Here is a 6164-nt window from a genome sequence, read left to right as displayed (position 1 = left end):
TATGTATAGAAAACACAGATTCAGTGGGGGAGTTGACAGAGGAATCTGTGGTTAAATTAGAGCCAATTAACCAGCCTAACTCCAGTGACTCTGAATCAGAGTACCTCGAAGTGGATGATGGTGATCAACATGAAGAGGAAGGACAGCAGCAGTCTTTAGAAGGTGTACCCCATAGAATAGATGCTCTGTCACAATTGACATCTGAAAATCAGCAATTGTCTTCAGAAAATGCTTCACCAAGAAGAGTGGACGTCACAGAAAGATTGACCAAGAAACCTGAACGATTGAGGAAGAAACCTGAACGTTATGGTTTTGCAAATACATGCACCAGCACCTATGTGGGAGAAGACGAGATGACATATGCAGATGCTATCAGTGGACCTGAGAAACAACAGTGGTTGCAGGCGATGGCAGATGAACTGCAGTCTTTTGAGGACAACGAGGTATGGGAAGTTGTCGATGCCCCAGATAACGCGAGTGTTGTGCAGTGTAAGTGGGTCTTAAAAAAGAAACGTGATTGTGACAATAGAGTGAGATATCGTGCGCGGCTAGTAGCTAAAGGTTTCACACAAAAGCTTGGTGTGGACTATCAAGAAACCTTTTCCCCTGTAATTAGGCACTCAACTTTGCGGTTACTGTTTGCTTTGAGTGTGCAGTTAGATATGGATATCACTCATTTAGATGTCACAACAGCCTTTCTTAATGGCCAGCTTAAAGAAAGCATTTTTATGCATTTTCCAGAAGGTTTTCCTGTCATTGATTCAAATAAAGTGTTAAAATTAAAAAAGGCTGTTTATGGCTTAAAGCAATCATCACTTGCTTGGTATAAAAAGGTTGATGAAACTTTGTGTAACTTAGGATATACTAAGAGTAAACTTGAGCCTTGTGTATTTGTTAAAAATCATAACAATAATAAGAAAACTATTGTTGGTGTTTATGTTGATGATTTTTTGATATTTTCAAATCATAGTACAGAAAAAGATAATCTTGTAAAGGCACTGAGTCAAAAGTTTAAATTAAAAAATTTGGGTCAAGTAAAACAATACTTAGGCATGAGAATTAATATAAATAAAGATGAAAATTTCATTACTATAGATCAGGAGAATTATATAGAGACATTGTTGAAAAAATTTGATATGGAAGATTGCAACCCTGTTGAAACTCCTATAGAATGTAAATTGAATGTTGAAAAAACAAATCTTTGTGAAGAAAACCTGCCATAACAAAAACTTATAGGTAGCTTGATGTATTTATCAGTATTAACTCGGCCTGATATATCTTATGCTACTAGTTACTTGAGTCAATTTAATAATTCTTATTCTTATGTTCATTGGAACTATGCTAAAAGAATTTTAAGATATTTATTGAGAACAAAAGACTATTGTTTGAAATATTCCAAAGGAAAAGCAGAACTGGTAGGTTTTGTAGATGCAGATTGGGCGAGTGATACCATTGACAGACGGTCATATACAGGTTTTTGTTTTATGAAGTCTGGTTCTGCTATTTCTTGGGAGAGCAAAAAGCAAAGGACTGTTGCTTTGAGCTCATGTGAGAGTGAGTACATGGCTTTATCAGAAGCTTGCCGTGAAGCCATTTACTTGAAAAACCTTGAAGTGGAACTGATGGGTTTTAGCAATAAAATTGTTGTATACAATGACAGTCAGAGCGCATTGAAGCTGGCAAATAATCATCAGTCACATAAGCGTTGTAAACATATTGATGTTATAGTTGGTCAAGCAAATCTTGTCAGTAGAAAAACGCGGCAAATTTGAAAAATCGCGGGCTAGCAACACTGTGTTCGAATAATTCCAAAATCGCGTGTAATCTGTGTTTTATCTGTAGAATGTGGATCGTCCATCTTGTTTGTTTACATTCCGAATCGGTGCTAATTCAAGAGAAATTTCTGCTCCCAGCATTAAAATAAATACCAATATATTAAATAATATTGTGCATGACCATAAGCAAAGTCAAGATGCCTACAATGTAAGTAAAATCATGCTCGTTGATCTTAACCATTAGAAAATTTTGAGGTTATGATAATTACTGCAAGATCCCGGAGAATTTTTAAGATAATGTGCAGTTTTTTCTGTTTCAGGGTTAAAAGGCTTAAATAAAGATAAAACGTATGCCTAAATATATCCAATAAGACCACGAATTGTGCCCTCGAAACCGCAACTGATTCGATTGTTCCCAATATCAACAGACGAATTCCTCAAATATCTTCAAAGGTAACTTTTTTAAACAATCTTAAGACGTTTAAGAACCTTGATTATACCTAATTTCTTTCGCAACATCTACCTAATACTTCCATATGTTTGTTGCAGGATTAAAACTCGCCCAATATAAGGCGTTCGTAAAAGTTTCTCTTCATACAAAACTTACCTACGGCGCTTTACGTACATACGTGTACAACGCAAACAAGACGAAAAATAAACTTGTTAATTAAAAAAACTAAAAAAATTGGGACAATAGTTTAGATTACATATTATTGTAAAAGTTGTCCGTTTGTTAATCATCACGAAAATATATTATTTAGGCTGATTTGTTTCATGCTGTTTGTGGAGACCGGTCTGTTTAAGCTTACACGGGGTACAGGTTATGTTAAAGTATGTAACTTTACTTTTGAGTGACATTAACGTGAGACACTTCATTCGGTTCTTGTCTGTTTTAATTTATTTGTCTTTTAATTATTTATATAAGAATTCAAGCCTTGGCGACCCTCTACATCTCTAAGGATAATTTAATATATATTTTTATATTTTATCTCTGACACTTAGAGACTTATACATCTCTAAAGAATTTTAGTATTTTATGGTTTTATTTTTTTATCATAGTTTTTTTTTTGTGTAATTTGACATTTAGAGACAGTATACATCTCTAATAAAGTATTTATTATTTCATAGATTCGATATTTGTAATTGTTTTTTTTTTTAAATTTATTGTTTGTAAAAATGGACATGTAAAAGTGCCCCTGTGGCCTATTTGCTGAATAAATGTTTGATATTTGATATTTGATATTTGCACTCAGCTATTGCACATGTATACCTATGGAAAATCCTAGTTTATACTTTGTGAAGTCGGTATGTACCTATTAAAGAGAAGTTTTAAGTCGCTTTACCTGTTTGCTCAATAAATTAAAATCATTTATTCAGTGTGCATAATTTTAGAAAAATATTTTAACATTTAAATCATACCTTCTTTTATCCAGAAACAATATAACTCCATATTACTCACATGAGTGGAAGTTGTTAAGTTTCCATTGTCAAGGTATCTTTTATTAATATTTTGAGTAACTGAAATTGTGTCAGTTCCTGACAAGTCTTGAATAGACTAATGTGAAAGTTAATAAAATTTCTTAACAGCATTCTCCTGATATCTAAATGACTTTTTTAAATATCTACATATAAAATATGATCTAGCCGATACATGTAAATATCTAACATTTTTAGCCTGTATAAAAACAGTAGTGTGAGCAAAACCTTACCAAGCTAGCATGTAAGAGTGGTCTCAGAGATATTGGAATATCTCTGTACTATAAATTAGGCAAATTGCTTTAGACTAAGTTTTATGTGTAACTACTACTATAAGAATAAATTTTGAAACTTGGAGTGGAAACTTTAAACTTGAAATTACAAATTTTCAAACAGATCTGTTTTATGCTTAAGATGCAATAAGTGACTAGGTACAAAGTATTCTGATGCTTGGAGTGGACCAGTAACATTGGTAACTTAATGATATTTTTTCAATGAATGGCCTGAATTAAGTGTAAATAAGCTAAAGTGACCCGTATCTTAATTGCTTTGAAATTAAATGAACACCAAAATATCTGCAGTTGTGTTTTATTTATTTTTAATCTGTATATTTATATAAGTATATTGTAAAACCATTTCAAAATTACACTGGTATGTGAATGTGACATTGTTCAAGAGAAATACACTAATTTACAATTAACAAGTGGCATAAGGCTTCTTCAGTTTCTGAACTGATGTTAAAAACAGCTTTCTACCGTGGTGCTCATGTTCTCTTTGCTCCCTATTTGTCTTCTAAGTTTGCTAAAACAGAATAAAACCATATCAAAATGATGTAAATAGTCCAGATATTTGATATTTAATAAGCCCTGCAATTGTGACAAGAATAGTTACAGTGATACCCTACCAGGGCTACCGCTGCCAGTGATGGCTCAGGGGTTACTTACCTAGGTTTTAATATTTACCTAAATAAAACAATGGATTGTTTTATTCTAGTTAAATTCAGTAGTATAGGTACCTACTAACAGCTCGTTTGTTAAAAAGTACTCAAGTGCAAATGCCTTAACCTTTACATTTATTTAGCTATGACATCTTCATGTTTAAGTTGAATATATATGTAGCAGATCTGCTCCTAAGCATACCAAAGGTTAAGAATGCGAGCGCTCGCCTTTTGCGTCCACCTTTTACTAAGCATACAAACCTTTATTTTAATTCAATCTATTGATATATTTTTCGATTGTACCTACCTAAATATGTCTAATTAGCTTTTGAAGGTTGCATAAAGGAGCATTTGTATTGCATTTTATCGTGATATATCTTTAATATTGAATTCCAACCGAGAAATCTGATAATATATTAAAATCCAGCTACCTGCGGAAGCAATGATTTGATTCAAACATTATTTTCTCCAGCATAGTCCGTTTGCAAATAGGTATTTTTTGATCTCGTTTATCATATTGATTGACATCGTTTTTACTCCAGTTTAAATTGTCCCTCTCATAATAATAACAATTTCCAAATGCTTCAATAAACCGCGAGCGGCAATTTTAGTTGACGTACGAAGAGCGCGCTCAGCGGAAAAAAATATGTTTCGGTTCGATGTACATTGCTGCTTTTCTTAGCGCAATACTGCTCTGTGAGTGTTGCCATACTTCAGTTTGCTTTACATTGCTACTGACAGACTTTGCTTGACAGACTATAGATATAATTTCATTAGGGAAGTGATTGATAATGATATTGTTGAAACAAAATATTTGCCAACCGCTAACATGCCCGCTGACCTGTTAACAAAAGGTTTACCAGAGGTGAAACATTACAGGTTTATGAAAACGCTTGGTGTGGTTCAGAAATGATTTTATTAGTTAATTTCTGTTATCACTAAATCATTTTTTATATTCACTTGAATAGTGTAATAACTTCATGTTTTATTTTATATGCCTGTAGAGACAAAATAGTTTTTTTTTTTAATGAAAGATAGTTTCACTGGTTTATACCTGTTAAATATTAGTTTATTTCTTATTTTGATATAGTGGGGGTGTTGTTTATATATCAAAATAAGTTTAAAATATAGTTCCTAGCGCCATCTAGTACTGGCATGTAACAACATATGTCTATGGTAATATCTGTTCTTATGAAAAAAATCCCGTAACTTGTCAACCGTCATCCGTGTGTTTCATTACTTTCTTTAGATGTAATTACTGCTATACAGGCCAATTCGAATTTTAGTTATGAATCCTCATTCCAATATGACACTAAGCTAATATTGACCTGTCATTGTCAAAAGTGACGTTTTTGGATTGGGTTTTTGCATCTGACTGTACACTCACATCTGACATCTGTTTGAATATGATACTGATCTGTCAGTGTCCAAAGTGACGTTTTTGGTTAAAGGTTGACATAATGCGCAATTCGGCAGGTCCTCTAAAGGAGATTACATCCATCTCATATTGGAATGATGTCAGATCCATCGTCATTATTATATTGTTGGAATTGGCCTGAAAGTCGTCATAAACTCGATTTACCAAAGATTAATTACAATGAATCAGTCATGTTTCCAGGAATATGATGCGTGGTCCACGTCATTATTAGAAACGAAAAAGAGCGAGTCTGACTTCTGATTTCACGCTTCTGTGTCCCAATCACTCGGCAATAAAGGGCGATTTTATTAGTTTGGGTAATGTGTCTAATGAGTTCCCGGTACAGCTTACAGCCTTGTTATAATACTTTACAACAAGACACTATAAATGGGGTCGATAAGGTATTTTATATAATTCTTACTAATATTATAATATGTATGCGAAAGGAACTCTGTCTTTAACCTCGTCACGCTTAAGGCCACCCACACTAGCGTCTCCCGAGCGTCGGCGTCTAGTCAAACTCTCTGGCTGCTGCTCAACACAACGTTGGCGAACTGCG

General features: G+C 33.6%; 1 long non-coding RNA gene across 1 annotated transcript; it reads right to left on the bottom strand.

The window, feature by feature from the left end:
- Window positions 1-3823: 3823 nt before the first annotated feature.
- On the bottom strand, window positions 3824-4937 carry LOC133529799 (uncharacterized). Its single transcript, XR_009801215.1, has 2 exons — window positions 4620-4937; window positions 3824-4052 (listed from the first exon to the last, which is right to left on the bottom strand). It is a non-coding gene; the product is annotated as an uncharacterized LOC133529799 (long non-coding RNA).
- Between the last annotated feature and the right edge of the window lie 1227 nt (window positions 4938-6164).

Source organism: Cydia pomonella, chromosome 21, assembly GCF_033807575.1.
Source record: "Cydia pomonella isolate Wapato2018A chromosome 21, ilCydPomo1, whole genome shotgun sequence".
Lineage (NCBI taxonomy): Eukaryota > Metazoa > Arthropoda > Insecta > Lepidoptera > Tortricidae > Cydia > Cydia pomonella.
Note: the sequence above shows the minus strand (reverse complement) of the source record. Positions and strands in the feature narration are given on the sequence as shown.